The sequence below is a fragment of the Bubalus bubalis genome, chromosome 23, assembly GCF_019923935.1.
Source record: "Bubalus bubalis isolate 160015118507 breed Murrah chromosome 23, NDDB_SH_1, whole genome shotgun sequence".
Taxonomy (NCBI): domain Eukaryota; kingdom Metazoa; phylum Chordata; class Mammalia; order Artiodactyla; family Bovidae; genus Bubalus; species Bubalus bubalis.
In genome coordinates this window covers 26,165,627-26,184,946 of record NC_059179.1, presented here as the reverse complement: position 1 = coordinate 26,184,946, position 19,320 = coordinate 26,165,627, and the positions used below count along the sequence as shown (strand labels likewise).

The window sequence follows — 19,320 nt, the reverse complement described above, 5'->3', positions numbered from 1 at the left end:
GTATTGAAATAATAAAGGCTCCAGGAATTAGTCTTGTGGTCCCAGAATCTCTAAACTTTGCAAAATCATGGTACCAAAATCTATGAATTAATAAAGAAATTTATATTTTGTGTCTAACAAATATTTGCCTGCAGTAAACTTCTGTGGAAGGTGTGAGGACAGGGGAAAAGGCATGAAGACAGAAGGCTCAAGTGAATCAAAGCTTATACTTGGGGAGAAAAATTTCTCAACCAAATCTGTACTAAAAAGTACATAAAACAGTAAAACCTGCCATATAACACCTGAGTTAGTTTTTTTTTTTTTATTTTTAATTTTATTTTTTAACTTTACAATATTCTATTGGTTTTGCCATATATCAAAATGAATCTGCCACAGGTATACATGTGTTCCCCATCCTGAACCCTCCTCCCTCCCTCCCCATACCATCCCTCTGGGTCGTCCCAGTGCACCAGCCCCAAGCATCCAGTATCGTGGTTCAAACCTGGACTGGTGACTCGTTTCTTATATGATATTATACATGTTTCAATGCCATTCTCCCAAATCATCCCACCCTCTCCCTCTCCCACAGAGTCCAAAAGACTGTTCTATACTTCAGTGTCTTTTTTGCTGTCTCACATACAGGGTTATTGTTACCATCTTTCTAAATTCCATATATATGTGTTAGTATACTGTATTGGTGTTTTTCTTTCTGGCTTACTTCACTCTGTATAATAGGTTCCAGTTTCATCCACCTCATTAGAACTGATTCAAATGTATTCTTTTTAATGGCTGAGTAATATTCCATTGTGTATATGTACCACATCTCTCTTATCCATTCATCTGTTGATGGACGTCTAGGTTGCTTCCATGTCCTGGCTATTATAAACAGTGCTGTGATGAACATTGGGGTACATGTGTCTCTTTCAATTCTGGTTTCCTCAGTGTGTGTGCCCAGCAGTGGGATTGCTGGATCATAAGGAGGCAAGAATATACAATGGATTAAAGACAATCTCTTTAACAAGTGGTGCTGGGAAAACTGGTCAACCACTTGTAAAAGAATGAAACTAGAACACTTTCTAATACCATACACAAAAATAAACTCAAAATGGATTAAAGATCTAAATGTAAGACCAGAAACTATAAAACTCCTAGAGGAGAACATAGGCAAAACACTCTCCGACACACATCACAGCAGGATCCTCTATGACCCACCTCCCAGAATATTGGAAATAAAAGCAAAAATAAACAAATGGGACCTAATTAAACTTAAAAGCTTCTGCACAACAAAGGAAACTATAAGCAAGGTGAAAAGACAGCCTTCAGAATGGGAGAAAATAATAGCAAATGAAGCAACAGGCAAACAACTAATCTCAAAAATATACAAGCAACTCCTATAGCTCAATTCCAGAAAAATAAATGATCCAATCAAAAAATGGGCCAAAGAACTAAATAGACATTTCTCCAAAGAAGACATACAGATGGCTAACAAACACATGAAAAGATGTTCAACATCACTCATTATCAGAGAAATGCAAATCAAAACCACTATGAGGTACCATTTCACACCAGTCAGAATGGCTGCGATCCAAAAGTCTACAAGCAATAAATGCTGGAGAGGGTGTGGAGACAAGGGAACCCTCTTACACTGTTGGTGGGAATGCAAACTAGTTCAGCCACTATGGAGAACAGTGTGGAGATTCCTTAAAAAACTGAGTTAGTTTAAATAATATTGATCAAGTGGTTGGTTTGACTTAGATTACTATTTTATAAGATAAGATTTAGAATTCTACATATTGCATTAAAATGATTTACTTATTTCTTAGCCATGAGGGAAGAAAGGATTTGTCTTTCCTTTCTAGTTTGGTTCATGCTAAATCAAGTAGTTTCACAATGGTATTATACACAACTTTTAAAATAAGATTTAAAAAACAACTAATTAGCAGTTATAATATCTATATTTGCTTTATCTTGGTCATTGCATAAGTTTCACTGGGTCAGAACTATATACTCATAATATTTAGACTAGAATATTTTAGATAATTGATAAATATATGCTGGAAAAACACTACAGAAAAAAGTAAAAGCCATAAATATTTTTATTTTTGAAATAAAAACAGTTCATATTTTGAGGAGGTGTGAGGTTTGGGGGGAAATATGTTTATCATTCCTTTAAGATATACAAGCAATGTGACCAGATTAATCAAGAAAATCTAATAATAATTGTAAAAGAGAATTTCACTAACCAATACAATCTGGTAGATCCAGACAGTTGAGTCCAACCTAAATATCCAAGATATTCAGGGCCTACTATTCAGAAGTTCCCAGTATCTAGAAAGTTGCAGATTTAGGAAGCTAATTAATGTACAATGTAAAGTTTAGGTCACAAACCAAGGCATTATTTCTACTTTGTTCATACTGTCTGCTAAGTGAAAGTATCTTAAATCATCCAGTATTCATCCATCTGTCCAACCATCCACTCATTTTTGGAATAAGTATTTGCTGAATATATACCAAGGGATGAGAACTAGGTACCAGAGACTTAGAGGTTGATAACGTAGATATATGTCTGCCTTCAGGAGTTAAAGGCAAGAAGAGACATAAATCAATTAAATTATCAGTAATAGTAAAACATGATAAGAATTATGATGGGGCTTGATACGGATGAAAGACCAGAAGTATGCCACTTACTCTAGAGAGGATCCAACAGGTATTCCTAGAGGAAGCTTTAGAACTGAGCTCTACCAGATAAGCAGGAATTTTTCAGTGTAAGAGAAAACAGTGAGAAAATGTTTCCAATAGAGGAAACAGTAGCTGATGGTTTCAAGAAGATGATCATCAGCCTAAAGATGAAGGCTTTCTTTTATTTAGTAGTAAAAGAGTACTTAAGGTCACCTCAAGATCCTCATCAAATGGAAACATGGAGGCAGCAGCTAAAAGGCTCTTTCACCTTCCTTTTATTTATGATGAACAGGAAGTCAGGGAAGTTCATCATAAGCATGAGCACTGACAGCAGCCCTCTATCAAGGAAGGCAAGTAAAACCTTAGGAAATGATTGAAGACCACTTGTCAACTGAGAACTCAAGAAAATTCCAAATAAATTTTGGGCAGATACATGGGTTCTTTGATGCAAGGAAGATTATGGAACAAAAGAATCAAGGTTCATAAAATTAAATTCCAGAATAGGTGGCATTTATTTTGGATGCTTTATATAACTGAGATTCATAATTCTTCTAAATGTCCAAGCCAATAGAGCCAGCACTCATAGGAAGGAAGAAATGTGTGCCTGTGTGTGCGCTTAGTCATGTCTGACTCTTTTGCAACCCTATGGGCTATATTGGTCTTCCCTGGTGGCTCAGAGGTTAAAGTGTCTGCCTGCAATGTGGGAGACCTGGGTTCGTCCCTGAGCCGGGAAGATCCCCTGGGGAAGGCAATGGCAACCCACTCCAGTATTCTTGCCTGGAGAATCCCATGGATGGAGGAGCCTGGTAGGCTGCAGTCCATGGGATCACAAAGAGTCGGACATGACTGAGAGACTTCACTTTCATTTATGGGCTATATTATAGGCCACTGGACTCCTCTGTCCATGGGATTTTCCTGGCAAGAATACTGGAGTGAGTTGCTATTTTCTAATCCAGGGGATCTTCTTGACCCAGGAATTAAACCCATGTATCCTGAGTCTCCTGAATTGGCAGGATTCTTTACCACTGCAGGCATCTGGTCCCATCATATCATGGGAAATAGATGGGGAAACAGTGGAAACAGTGTCAGACTTTATTTTTTTGGGCTCCAAAATCACTGCAGATGGTGACTGCAGCCATGAAATTAAAAGACGCTTACTCCTTGGAAGGAAAGTTATGACCAACCTAGATAGCATATTCAAAAGCAGAGACATTACTTTGCCAACAAAGGTTCGTCTAGTCAAGGCTATGGTTTTTCCAGTGGTCATGTATGGTTGTGAGAGTTGGACTATGAAGAAGGCTGAGCACAGAAGAATTGATGCTTTTGAACTGTGGTGTTGGAGAAGACTCTTGAGAGTCCCTTGGACTGCAAAGAGATCCAACCAGTCCATTCTGAAGGAGATCAGCCCTGGGATCTCTTTGGAAGGAATGATGCTAAAGCTGAAACTCCAGTACTTTAGCCACCTCATGCGAAGAGTTGACTCATTGGAAAAGACTCTGATGCTGGGAGGGATTGGGGGCAGGAGGAGAAGGGGACGACAGAGGATGAGATGCCTGGATGGCATCACTGACTCGATGGACGTGAGTCTGAGTGAACTTCAGGAGTTGGTGATGGACAGGGAGGCCTGGTGTGCTGCTATTCACGGGGTTGCAAAGAGTCAGACACAACTGAGTGACTGAACTGAACTGAACTTAACCTGCACTCATAGAGGCAGTCATTAATGTATTGGCTACCAAACATTCACTAATGCTCTGAGTTCATCTGCCTCCAACACATGCATCGGGAAAAATGCCTTATTCCAAGACATCCCCAATCCTATTGATTTCAGATGACAACATTAGAACTCTATCAAAACTACACATTCTTATTCTCAGAAGCTCATGGCTATTCTTGCTGTTGCTGCTGCTAAGTCACTTCAGTCGTGTCCAACTCTGTGCGACCCCATAGACGGCAGCCCACCAGGCTTCCCCGTCCTTGGGATTCTCCAGGCAAGAACACTGGAGTGGGTATGGCTATTCTTAGCCCTCTGATAAAATAATCCAGTAATCCAAGGCTTCTGCTTGCATCAAAACTCTCCCTTTATCTCTGAAGACCTTCCGCATAAATACAAGAATTATGGTATTGGGATTTATTTTCCCAGATTGTCCCAGAGTCAGCCTATACATGTACCCAAACATTTTCCCATGCTTAGTTTGGGCTTAGTGCTTTGTCTGGAGTTTCTCTGTCATTTTTGAATGATTCTGAACAAGGTGATGTCAAATCCTGCAGCAATAATAAGGATGTCATCCTCTTGCATCTGGTCCTTCTCCTCACTGTGTTGAAGTGTTGTAATGTTTATTCTATTCATTTCCAGCAGCTTCAGGTTAAAACATATAAAATAAATATAATGGTACCTTGCAAGGACATTGGGAGCTAGAAATATAACATTTTTAAAATACTATAAGAGGTTTAAAAAGATATAAGCAGAAAATATTATTAATAATAAAAGTGAAGAGAGAGCTGAAACATTTGTAAATAGCACAGATCCTCTGAGAGGGTTAGTTCAAACCCACTTCATTTAAATACATTTTTAACCCTTATTTTCAGAGCATTGAATGGCACTAAATGCTACTCTCTTTATGTAACAGTGAAAGTATTAGAAACAATTCCACTACATTTGAAAATACCAAAGAACAATAATTAGATCTACTGACTTGACTACAAGTAAAACTAAATGCTTTAGGGCACTGTGCTCCAGAATATCCCAGAAGACTTTCTCCTTTTGGTAAATGTATAATAGGGTATTAGTCTAAGATAAAAAGACACAGTTTCTGGCTTTTTAACTTGCTTATTCCTTAAAGGTTCATTTGTTGTTTTAATTCCCTGCTAAAAGTGGAATCTTTTAGTCTATTTTTTCTAAGTGCCTCCCACTTATCAATTATTTGACTATTACAATTACGATATCCTCATCTTTGGATTTCCCACCCACTAGTAATTAAGGAAAGCAATAACCTGTTCAGATTCTTCACGTAAGATACTCCTAATATTTTTTATTTTACCTCTAGTAATAATATTCATCTACTCCCACAGTATCTATTATCTCTGAGGCAAAGGCATTGGAAGACATTTGGGCAGAAAACTCACTTTTATAATCTGGTTTAAAAATATACAAGGAAGGGTTTGTCTGCCCACATAGGTATGAGATATGGGTAAAGACAAAAGTGTTCCAGATTTTCTAGGAATCCTGACATATAATGCAATTGATCCATTTAATAAAAAATAAACTATTTTATGAGTACCTGTTATCAGTATAATACCATATTGAAAATTGTTGTAATTATAATAAATCACAAGATTTTGTCCTGGAAGTGCCTATAATAAAGAAAGAAACAAACAAATATTTAAAAACTTAAGGCTTAAGGGAACAAAATGAAACAGAAACCAAGAGACACAAGACCACATTACTTGTTCAAAACAGAAAATTGGAAAATATGATATATTTCTTCCAATTCTAATCTCTATGATTAAGAATGAACAAGTAGTATAGAAAATGTATATTTCTGAGCATTTAGTTTTTCTGGTATTGTGTTTCCTTTAGCATCCTTTCCTCTAATTGTACAAGATTTATATTCAATAACCATCTATATTTTAATAATTACTAAATATATGTATTTTCACCTATACTTTAGTCTTAACACCTAGTCTCATCTCTTACCCATTTGTAAAGTGTCAGGACACAATGGATGCATTTGGTGATAAATTATCTGATAAACAAATGAGTTAGCTGCTATTTCCCTCATAATTTTGACTAACAGGAAAGAACAAGCTGGTGATTTCAGAGGTAAAGGTATGATATTTTGAGAAAGTACCATAAAAAGGTAGGGAAAAAACTAAAGGAGACAAATCTACATTTAACATCTGGGAAAAGCAGATTTCAACATATTCAGTGGAAAGTACAGTGCTCAGTCATGGTCAACTCTTTGTGACCCCCGTTGACTGTAGCCTCCCAGGCTCCTCTACCCACGGGATTTTCCAGGCAAGTATACTTGATTAGGATACCATTTCCTACTCCAAGGAATCTTCCCAACCCAGGAATTGAACCCACATCTCTCGTGCCTCCTACATTGAAAGGTGGATTCTCTACCACTGGTGCCACCTGGGAAGCCCAGGGAAAATATTAATATAATAGTCTATAGACAAATGCCACTGAAGGAAAGAATTCTATTGAATCATTCAGCAGTATTACTGAGTGACTTTCTTGTGTCAGTGTGTTAGGCATGGGGACAGTTTCAGATAAAGAATGAGAGGTCCTGAAAATAAATTTCTGTTAATAAAGCTGGTCATGAGAAAGCTGATCTCTCAGACACCTTCCAGCTGTACACTATATGACTCTCCAATCCTTCTTTATATTAGAGGTCACCACCAAGAGGAGCAAACATTGTAGATCTGCAAAAACTAGAGATTTCACAACCCACCCTCTCTCAAAACTATGATCTATACTAGAAAGATCCGCAAACAGAATATTGGTGTTAGACAAGGTCAACATCACTAAATTTCATTCCAGATAATGATTTTCCCACTGTAAGATTATGCACAATCCTCTCCTATCTGCATGAAGCTTCTCTAGGGCAACATGTTTATGCTATAATCTTCAGTCTTATATGTTGATTAAAAAGACTGAGTAAAATTTGGAAAGTATAAAACCTTAAAGCATAAAAAGAAAAAAATACAAGGCATATACATTGAAAAATGATCTGTATCAAAAGCCATGCCTTCTGACATTTGTTTTTGAATTATTCTTGAATTATTTGAATTATTCTTAGTAATTTTAGATAAACTGACATATAATCATTTTAAAAAGTGAGATGGGACAGTGATATTTGTTTACATTCACTATATGTGGGATAATGTACCAAACTGTTTACCTGCTTTACTTTTTTAACTGTAAGAAATACATGAAGTAAATGCATCCCAGTGTTTATAGCAGCACTACTCACAACAACAAAGACATAGATACAACCTAACTGTTTATCAACAGATGAATGGATAAAGAAGATTTTTATACAACAGATACATATACACACAATGGACTATCACTCGGCCATAAAATAACAATGAAATAATGCCATTTGCAGCAACATGGATGGACCTGGAGATTATCATACTAAGTCAGAGAGATAAAGACAAATACCACATGGTATCACTTATACGTGGAATCTAAAATAGAACAAATGAACTAATCTACAAAATAGAACAGACTCACACAAATAGAGAATAGACTTGCCGTTGCCAAGGGGGCCGTGGGGGTGGTGGAGGGATAGACAGGGAGTTTGCGATTAGCGGATGCTAATGTTATGCACAGGATGGGTGGACAACAGGGTCCTACTCTGGAGCACAGGGAACTATATTCAGTATCCCGTGATAAATCATGGTAGAAAAGATTATGGAAAAGAATATATGTGCAAAAGAATCACTTTGCTGTATGTTAGAAATCAGCACATTATAAATCAACTGTGGGTCAATTAAATTTTAAAAAAGAGATACATGAAGTAAATATTATTATAGCACCCATCTTACTAATTCCAAAACTAAGATTACAAAGATTAAACAGTTACTCCAAATGTTGTACAGTCAATAGGAGGTAGGTTTGGCTTTCTGAAAAACTGTCTGAAGCCAGAACCCCTATTCTTGGACCTTATCTTCACATACCTTCCCTTAGCATACATTATTTTAAAAATCTTCCCCACCCAGAAATCAGATAAATGCTATCTGTATTTTATTATTCTGGTTCATTTGAGGCTTTATTTTTAACTTTTTAAAATAATTCTAGATTATGTTATGAGTTAGAAATCACCCCATCTATAATTTGATAATCCATTGTCCTATTAATATTTACTGACGAATTAGTTCCCTGCTAATATGAAATAACTTACCAATCTTTATTGTCAGGTCAGTTTCCTATTTTATTAGGATTTGGAGCCTGGATATAGGCCTATGTTCTAAGGCAGAAAACTTTATTCACAAAGTGAACCAACAACAGTAATGACAACAGAAACACTAACATGTTGCAGTGCGAATCCAAGGGAGGATCACTTGGAGATGGATTACTCTTTTAGGCTGGCATGGATAACCAAGGCTGAGTGTTCTATTGGGCTGCATGAGGATGAGCACAGGCTTTCATTCACTGAGTACGATCATGCGCCTGGCATATTCTGCATACCTCAAGTTCTGAAGGACATTAAACCCAATGTAACATGCCGAAAGAGAAAGACAGGGGTTGGGTGAGCACATTTTAGAGTTCCTCTGATCTGGGGGGCAGAAGGTAAATAGAGAAACAAAGCCTTTCCATAGTAACTGAATTATTTTGAGGACAATTCTCACATGTCTGTAGGAATCACTCATTTTTAAAGGCAGATCAATTTCAATTATTGTAATCAGAAGAGGCTGAGGCACGTCAGACTTGTTAAAGGAAAGGCCAGAGTGTAAAAGACAGGCCTCTGAGCCATTGTGACCCAGGATCTGATCCCAGCAAACAGCTCTCTTTTTTCAGTTCCCTCATTCGGAGGCATTCCTTCTGGGAGTGCTAATATAAAATGTGTTTATTCCTTTTTAAACAAGCTGTTGATTACTCCAAAAAAGGCAGATCTCACAAGGAAAGCATGTTAATCTGAGAAGCAGTGAGCACATTTCATTGATCATTGTCTAGAGACGTGCCTTGTCGGGCCAACATTTAAGTTGAAAGGGTTCTCTCATTCAGAGGTGTAAATATTGCCAGGGTAAAACTGAAAGCTCACAAACAGATTGCCCATGCTTAAGAGATTTAAATCATTATCCTGATGCTGGGAACAAGCATTCCTGAGAAGACAGGAGAAGAGAGGGACAGATTGAGAAAAGGATGGTCCTATTCACAAGTAGAGAGGATGAAAGAGAAGGTGCAAGAGAAATGACCTTGGTGTGGCTAAGGGACAGACTTTGGAACCGGTCAACTGAGTCAGTAGAACAAAGGAAGGACTGGTTCCTGTCAAATGGACACTGCTGCTTTGGCTAATTATTCCTCATTCCTGTATCTCACCTTACTCATGACCTCTCTGGGAAGCCTGAGCTATTTGTTCTTTCAGTCAAAGGCCTGATTTTGTTCTCTAGAAAATTATTAATAGAATGTAGGAGTTTAGGAGGTCACTATGTACCTAATAATCCTCAGTTTTAACCTCGACATCATCATTTGCTACTAACCGTACCCCTGGTTAAAATATAATTACTGTGCCTCAATTTCTTTACCTGTAAAATGAGAATGATAGTACTATGCCATTAGTTTAAAATAAAGGCTAAACAAGTTAACATAATGAGCAAAAATTTAATGCTTAGAAAAATGCCTGATAATTAATCATTGCTCAATAAATGTCAGCTATTGTTATGAGTATTCTTATAACTTTTTCTTGTTTATATTCCATACTAGATAGTAAGTTCATGAAGGCATGGGTTTAGATGTTCACTAGTGCAGGGCTTCTGAAACTTAAGTGTGCATACAATATCTTTGAGGATTTTGTAAAATGCAAATTCTGTTTCAGTAGAGGTGAAGTGGAATCTAAACTTCTGTACTTCTAGTAAGTTCTCAGGTGATAAACATCCTCCTATTTAGATTAACCACACAGTGAAAACCAGAGGCACTTGGAATCCAGGTCCTGGAGCATTTGGCCAGCACCACAACCCTCTACTCTCTTTCACTTGGTTGCGTGAAATAACTTTACATCTATTTGAAGATGGCAGAACTGACCAATTCCTGTTTCCACATCTGAGATGAGTTCCACAGATAAGTGAAGTCAGTTCCGTCAAATAGAATAGAATTGAATTAGTTTCTCATGTAGTTGGTTTCCCAGACTCCTATTCAAGCATCTACATTTCAGTTCATCAGGCTTCTAGAGATATCGGGGAAGATGGAACCCACTCTATGAGAAGTAGCCAGCCTGATCATCTGTACTTCTTCTGCTTCAGAGTGTAAATGGAAATCTGAGCAATGGTAATAAGCTGGTCCCCTACCAGGGAGACAGGCACACTCGTTGGCCATACAGGAGGACCTTTACAGGTCATGAAAACCATCTAGTCTGAAGGTTCAAGGAACATCACTTGACCTAGAGGCCATAATTTTATAGATTCTTTATTTGATGATTTGCAATATACTTTTCTATTGGTGTTTGCTTTATGTGGGTAGTAATACTGATTCTATAATGACGGTGATCAAATCCAGTGTGCACAGTAACTTGCACAAATAGACAATTTAAAATGCCTGGTTTATTATAATTCGCAGTATATTGTGCAGGAACAAGAGTGAGCATGGCTGCCTTTGTAAAAGTCCTTCTGGAGGGATTCCTTGATTACTAACTATAATCCCTAGCATCTTCTTTCTCTGAATTCATATTAGTAAAATAGTCAATATAATTAAAATTTATCATTATCATTTTTTATTTCTTGATGATGATGATTATGATGATGATTATCATTTTTTTTATTTCTCATTGCTTTCTACTGTTTTCATTTTGCTTGAAATCTGGTTTCCATGACTATACTGTAAGTCCAAAAGAGCTCTTGCCTGTTTCATTATTCATCAACATGTTCAGCACAGTGCTGGATACCCAAGGCATTCAGTAAAGAGCTGCTGAATTTTGGAAATTAGTTCTAACCTTCCTTCTGGAAATTAACAGCAACTACTTGAAGCTTTCCAGGAGGCGTTAGTGGTAAAGAACCTGCCTGGCAATGCAGGAGAGGCAAGAGACAAGGGTTTGATCCCTGGGTCAGAAGATCTCTGGAGGAGGAAATGGGAACCCACTCCAGAATTCTTGCTGGGACAACCCCATGAGTAGAGGAGCCTGACAGGCTACAGTCCACATAGTAGCAAAGAGTCGAACGCGATTGAAGCAACTTAGCACACACGCACACACTTGATGAAGCAACTGAGACTGAAATTTCCAAACCTTTTCTATCTTTAAGTGAAAATTAAGTTCTTGGAGCATGTGCAGTACAAATATTGAATTGGACCAACCTCCAACAGAACTTTTCTGTTTAGGAAAATCCAGCTGTCTAAGGCTTCTTTCTCTAGGGACTAAAGACTTTTTCTTAACATATATGACAAGTGATGATAAAGGAATTTGGTAGCTTTGAAAATGCCACCTGAGAATTTGACAAAACATACTGGTAAATTGCACGCCGTTTTGTGTTTATGTGCGAGAAGGGGGAAGAGAGAGAGTCAGAGAAATACAGAAGATATCAAAGGAGTTCATATGTGTAAAAACTTCTTACATACACACACGTACACATATAATATATAAAATAATTATGTATTAATATGTATTTTGTGTGTGTGTGTGTTCAGTCATGTCTGATTCTTTGCAACCCAATGACCATAGCCCATGGAATTTTCTGTCCATGGAATTTTCCAGGCAAGAATACTAGAGTGGGTTGCCATTTCCTGCTCCAGGGGATCTTCTCAACCCAGAAATCAAACCCACATCTCTTGCATCTCCTGCTTTGGCAGGTGAATTCTTTATCGCTGTGCCACCTGGGAAGACATACGTGTGTGTGTGTGTGTATATATATATATATATCACTATTTCTTTAAGTCCAAAGGGACAGTATACCAATGTATTGGTATGATTAATAGGTTAATTGATAGAAAGATGAACCCTCTTCTTATAGTACCAGTAAAACAGGAATATAAAATAAATGAGGAAAAGATAAAAACAATATAGTATTCAATATTTTAAGCATTAAAACTTCCTAGGTAAGCTTAGGTCTATATTTGCCTTCTTTCATCTTATTTTATGGTTTGGTTTTATTTTTGTTTTGAATTACTAATGGCCTTATACTTGGTCCTATTCTCAGAGCATCTGAAGTTCTTAATAGAGTCCCAGGAAAACTAGCAATTGTAGGTTAGCAGATGGGAGAAATAAAAAGCATTAGAAACCTTTTCAGGTCATGCATAAGGAGTCTGCAGCCTGGATCCAAATTTCTTATCTGATATCAAATGTGGTATGACACAAATCACTACATTTTAGAGTCTTATTTTTATTTATGAGCAATTAAATATTTAACAATACCAATACTGATCTCTTATATGACGGAAAAGTTTTGAGACCAAAACAGGATAGAAGTTGTCAAAAAAATGATTTAGAAGTTAAAATGTCTATACAAACAAAAGTTCTTGGTGAGTGATGAGATGTGAGAAATTAGAGAAGAAGAAGAAGCAAAAATAACTTGTGACTTCCTACATTAGTCATGGGAAAGGAGTAATGTCATTACACCGAATAAGACAGTGGATTCATTATAAAAAATATAAAGGATTGTGCTTGACTGGAGGTGATAGGCAATACCCAATAATATTCTGAACTCTCTACATAATATGTATCTCATACATCCTTATTCCTAGAAAATAGTCAATGTTTATACACTATAATGTTTAGACTTGATGGCAAAAATTATCTTATATACAAGTTTTTGACAGTTGTCCAGGGACAAGTCTTCAAAATTGGCACTATTTGCTTAAATCTGGTTATTTCCAACCATCTCAGATGATAGTCCATTGTCCGTCTTTTCCTTTCTTTGTTCTTGATTCACTGTCTGAGCATTGCACTTGGGCGTGTGGTTTAAGCAGCAGCCTACTCTTATTGTCTAAAGAAATTTCTGTATAGAATCAGAAATTTCTTATCAGTGCACAATAAATGTGATATAAATATTAGCAGTTTTTATGCCCTTTAGTAACAAATGCTAAACCTATAGGATTATGAATTTTCCTCTGAATAAAATTTTGGCTGTTTATTATTTGGCTGCATTTTAAATTATATAATTTTGAACTTTAGTCTTAAGAGATCACACAATCAACATGCTCATTTTTAATGAGAAAAAGCAGAAAAATATAGCCAGAAAGTGACTTGGGAAATATTACAGAGCAGTTTCCAAACTATATATACAATTATGCTTGGTAAAAATAAACAGGGAAAAATAATTGACTTTAACTTGTCTTTTGACTACATTTTGCAGGATCTAATGTGTATGTAAATCTATGAAATTATAACCAACTTAACTTTTGCAATACCCAATAATATTCTGAATATTTGAAATAATATTTTCAAGAAAGTTCTCCCTTAACCAAATAAAAATGAAAAACCAAGCAAATAAAAATGGCAAATATTGCCTTCATGATGTCCAAATGTATATGAAGTTTGCAAATTCTCACAATAAAAGTCAGATTTTTAAATTACTTGAATAATTATTCCATTTTCCAAGTGATTTTGGCCATGTGGATATTACCCTTCCCATATTATACAAAGACACAGTCCTTGAAGAATTTGTGTGCTTTAATTTAATTCCTTAAATGTCAGTTCTAAGGAGAAACTACCACCTAGTTCTAAAATCATAGCTAGAAACAGGTTCTGAAAAAATCTTAGCCACTCTGACAATTCATTCTGTTTTTGTTATATAATCATTACCACTGCTTTTGGCATGGTATTTAGAGTTTTCCCTTTGGAAAAATTAGAGAAGCCACAAAGAACTAACTATGCAGAGTTTGCATGCCCTTCACAAAGTCTCCATTGGGTGTCTCATTTGGAAACTATGAACCAAACGAACAAAATACAGGTTTAATTTTGTTTCATTAGATCGTGAAGAGACCAACATGAATTAATTAGTGCTAACTACAACACGCTTTGCTAATATCCTGCCAACACAAAGACTTCCTACAGTGCCAAGATGAGAGACATGTTCAGGATGATCGGAGAGAAATATAAGTGGGTTGGTGGTGCAATTATTATTACATTTATAACTGCAAAGTGTTCTAATTGAAAGTGGATTTTGCATTTGGGGGGTAATAAGCTCCATTAAGATCTGAGGCTAGACATCTAATTTAATTTTAATGACATCTTTTTATGTTAAATGGCTGAAAATTAATTATTAAGGCATATTTATTGGGATTATTCATAAAGGCAACATCTTAAAAAAAAAAAAACAGGGATTTTTTGATAGATAATCCAGCCACACAGTCCCTCATTGGGTTGAAGTGATCATGAATAGAGAAGAAGCGGTGGACACAGTGAGTGGTCATTTATGTGGTGAGGGAGAGGCTATGCCCACATCAGAGATAAGGATCTACCTTCAGCTTATGGCTCTGGGCATTTAAACTTGAGCACCTCTTGTTACTAAAACACCTGTTGTACAAATGATGAATTTTCTTCAACAATGAAGCTTGCTCTCACTCTATGTATTGCAGCATGAATCACAATAATGTTAACAAATTAGTGGTAATGTTTTGTCCTCCAGGTTTCCTGCAGAGTAAAATACACATACAGATGGAACAAAGGTAAATGCCAACTAGCTGCAGTGCTAAACAATGTATGCTTATGTGTACACACATAAAAATTACACCTTGCAGTGATTTCTAATAATTGTCCTGTGCCTTGTAACTCTACCCACAAAGTAATGTAATTCAGCTCTTACTCCCAGCAAGTGTTCTCTGTCATACTTCTAGCCATCATTCAAAGGTTACAATGACTTAAATGGCAGAGAGAATTGAAGCAGCCCCCCCCCCACACACACACACATACATGCTCCATGTACATATACTATACACAGAAAGCTTTTAAATATTTTCCGGTTATTTTAGCATTCATCTAACACATGTTGAACTCTTCGGAAGGCAAGGCAGATCTCCGTGGCTTGGAAATGACAGGATTGGAGGTGGTGTTCACATGTTAAAACAGTGAACAGAAAGAAATCTTCATAGGGAGGTGGTGCTGTGCTGTGCTTAGTGTTCAGTCATGTCCAACTCTTTGCAGTCCCATGGGCTGTAGCCTGCCAGTCTCCATGGATTCTAGCCTGCCAGGCTCCTCTCTGTTCATGGGGATTCTCCAGGCAAGAATACTGGAATGGGATGCCATGCCCTCCTCCAGGTAGGGAGGTGGTGGTGGTGGTTTGGTTGCTAAGTCGTGTCTGACTCTTGAGACCCCAAGGATAGACGCCATGCTCCTCTGTCCATGGAATTTCCCAGGCAGGAATACTGGAGTGGGTCCGCATTTCCTTCTCCAGGGGATCTTCCCAACCCAGGAATTGAACCCAGGTCTCCTGCATTGCAGGTGGATTCTTTACCAACTGAGCTGTGAGGGAAGTCTCATAGGGAGGAGTAACAGATAGTATCAGTTGGGTGGGGTTCAGATCTTGTGTTATCTTAGTGGCAGATAGGAAGGGACCAATATATGAGGAATACATGCACACTGTGATGCTATAAAAATATTTTGTCTAATGTCTCCTTCAGAGAACAATCACCTTCTGGGAAAAGTGAAGCTTTACTAAACGCAGCCACTGCCAAGACAGACTTGGCCTTCCAAGCACTAGTATATCCGAAAGCAAAATCTCCAGGAGTTTTTCATCTACACTTAGCAGTAAATTTCCAAACCTTATTTCCCTGAAGGAGGATGACATAGAGCTTTCCAAACATCTGCAAAATAAAGAGATTTTTATGAAGAACAAATTGCAAGTTAAATGATCGGTACCTCATTAGAGAAAGAATTTGAAAAGATCTGAATTGGTGCTGTTTGGAGAGTGGTAGGGGCCTTTTACCATCACAAGAGACCCCTACCATTCCCTTCAGTTTACAAGACAGATATCAACATTGTGGTTCTCAAAATTCTGTCATTTGGGTGATGGACAATTGTGTGAAACCATTTACACCCATGGATGATAATAATGAAATGAGTCTTTTGTGCTAAGATCCTAAAAATTCTAAAAGACGCAAGGATTGCCTGATGAGAAAATAACTTTATCTTCACAACTGTATATTTTGTAGAATATTTTAGTAAATGGGAAAACATTTTGTTTTTCTCCCTTGAAAATATGAAAATAATAAATAGTTACAAATTTTAAATTTAGGGAAAAGTTAAAATATGTTTGAAAATAAAAATACTTGCTCTCTTTGTATGCTAAAATTTTGTTTATTTTTACTTTATCTGCGGAGTAGTGGTTGTTACTCTTGGCTTGTTTTTCTCCCCCAGGAAATGGGTGATATTAGACAAGTGTCAGATACTTAATGGGACCTTCCTTGGTGGCTCAGATAGTAAAGAATCTGCCTGCGATACAGGAGATACAGAGGACCCAGGTTTCATCCCTGGGTTGGGAAGATCTCCTGGAGAAGGGAATGGCTATACTTTTGTCACTTAAAACTTTGATAAATTTCAAATATTTTTCTGTTTCAGGACCCTCTTTCTTCCTCATTGGATCAACTGATCATACATTAGAAAAATTCACTTATTTCTTTTCCCTTTTAATAAACAAATGCTCATATTCCTTACTATGTTTTTCAAGCTGATGATGGAAGATTTTATGATTTTTAAAAGTGAATTAATTTGCTCTTTACTTATGGAACTACCCTTTTTTTTTTTTTTTTTTTGGTCCCTCAGAGATATCCCCTTTTTGCATGATTAGTTCTTAGTGGAAAAGATATATATTTCTGCTAGTCATGTAACTAGTTCTGTAACCGAGCGAATCATGGTTAGACTTAGAATCCCTATGTGATTTGTAAGCACATTTCACATCGTTGTCCTAAGACAGAAACTGACTTCCACATGCAGAGTAAGAATCTGCTAGAACCAACTTATTTGCATTGTCTATCGTCAGCTTTATTGGGGGGGAAAAGGGTTTTCCTATCCTCTGTGTGTACAGAATCCAAGCTGACAGAGTCAGGGAGTGAATATGAATTCCCAGAACTGCCGCGTGGAGGGCAGACAGAGGACACAGTTCCCATGGCTGGTGCTGTCCCTTGCATTGTGGCTATGGCCTTCCTTCAGCTGTCTTCAGTCACAGAGGGTCAGAAACTGAAGTTAGCTTCTGAGTGTAATGTCTGTGCCCCCTTTTTACAACATTTTCCTCACCGTGACCACTGGGACCTGGTTAGGCTCACTGTATTCTGAGCCCATTCCTGGCGGGTTTCATCATTTTGTCCTTTGACCAAAAGTGCAACTCTGGATATATATCTGTCAGGATACACTTCTACAGAGACGTTACAAATTTAACCCTAAATTAGGCACATGCAATAAATGAAACTATGAGATAAATTAACTAAATGCATTTTATGATGCTAAATCCTAATTTTCCCTTTTTCAGAAGAATGATTGACTTGTCAGTTTGTAAGCACTGAACCTCATGCCCAGAACCTCATGCCACGCAGATTGCTCTGGGTCTCTTCAGCAATAAATCCTCAGTCCATGAGCCACTGATTTATGCATGTCCTTTCCCTCTGTGTGTGCACCATCCTTCTGCCTGTGTTAGAAGCTATCCTAGGGTATGGATTCTATCCTAATTGACTACCATATGCTTTCTGATGCCCTAATCTTTCTTAACCCTCTCTGTCTTTCCCCTCCCTTCACCTTATGAAAGATAGTTTTTTTAATCATCCATTCTATAAACATTAATAGATTTCTTCATTTATTTTGTTTTCTAACTACAGTATTTGAAGTGTTTATTTGCTTATATAACTAAGACAAATAGGGATATGGGATAATCTCATCTATGCCTCCATATAGGGTCTTGAATAAAAAGCTCAAATGCTCTCTGTCTCTTTCTGTTTCTCTCAACTCCTGTGATTGCAGGTTCTATTTCTTTTGGAGTATGGGCCTCATCGTTTTATTAAAGACAGTTTTCTCCATTCAAAAGGGGGAAATAACCATCAGAGGTTCAGCTTAGATGTCCTTAAAGCTTTAGAGTCTAGAAGAGGAGCATGTCTTTTCCAAAGCCCTCTCGTAACAGTCTTGGGGAAGCAACTGATTAACCTGGCCTGGTCTTATGTCCATCACTAAATTTAAAGGGCCCAAGATCAGACATACCAGAATCATATAAAATGATACCTACGTGATTTCTGAAAGAAAGGATTCTAGGCAACACACTACAATGGGCAAGTCATTCTATTAGACACAGGGCATACAGAGGTGAAAGACAGGCCTGTAAGGAACTTGGAGACAGTAAAGGAAGCAGACAAAAGACGATTCTAGTTTGATGTGATAATTTCTGAATATTCTTAGCTCAGGGTACCCTTGGAGCACAGATGAAAGCCAATCAGAGGTGGTGTTACCCAAAGGATTCCTGGAGGAACTAAATCCTGCAGGATGCCTAGGCATTGGCCAAATGAGGATTGACTTGCACATTGCAAATAATTGTAACAGCATGAGGACAATGTTGCAGACAAGAGAGTCTGTGACAGTCTAAGATCTGTAGGTAGTTCTGGCCACAAAGAGGAGGGTATGTGATAAGGAGGAAAAAGAAACTTGAGGCTGGGTAGGTACAAAGACTAGATCCTCAAGACTAAAACTTAAGACCATAAAAATGGCTTATTATGGGAAAACATTAAAAGCTATAGCATAATCATACTTATATATTAATAAATATAAGTCTAGGAACAGTGGGGGAAAGGAATAGTGGAGGCAGAGGAACAGAGGGCATGGAGAACTGTCAAAAGGCATCTGCACTGACCTCAGTGAAAGTCTAAAGGGAAGAGGAGAGACTTGAACTGAACAGCTTTGGAGAGGCTGAAAGGGACAAAACTGAGTGACAAATTGGATAGGTTAACAGAATACCAAAATTGATGTCAAGTTTTCAGATCTGGATGAACAGAGGAATGACAGATTGGAATCAAGATATAGAAGAAGGCTT

At 37.4% G+C, this 19,320-nt stretch overlaps 2 long non-coding RNA genes across 10 annotated transcripts in view; both read right to left on the bottom strand.

The window, feature by feature from the left end:
- Window positions 1-19,320, bottom strand: part of LOC123465304 — a 410,488-nt gene that overhangs the window by 276,696 nt on the left and 114,472 nt on the right. The window lies entirely within an intron of this gene.
- LOC123465305 lies at window positions 12,679-15,529 on the bottom strand. Its single transcript, XR_006640512.1, has 2 exons — window positions 14,777-15,529; window positions 12,679-13,311 (listed from the first exon to the last, which is right to left on the bottom strand). It is a non-coding gene; the product is annotated as an uncharacterized LOC123465305 (long non-coding RNA).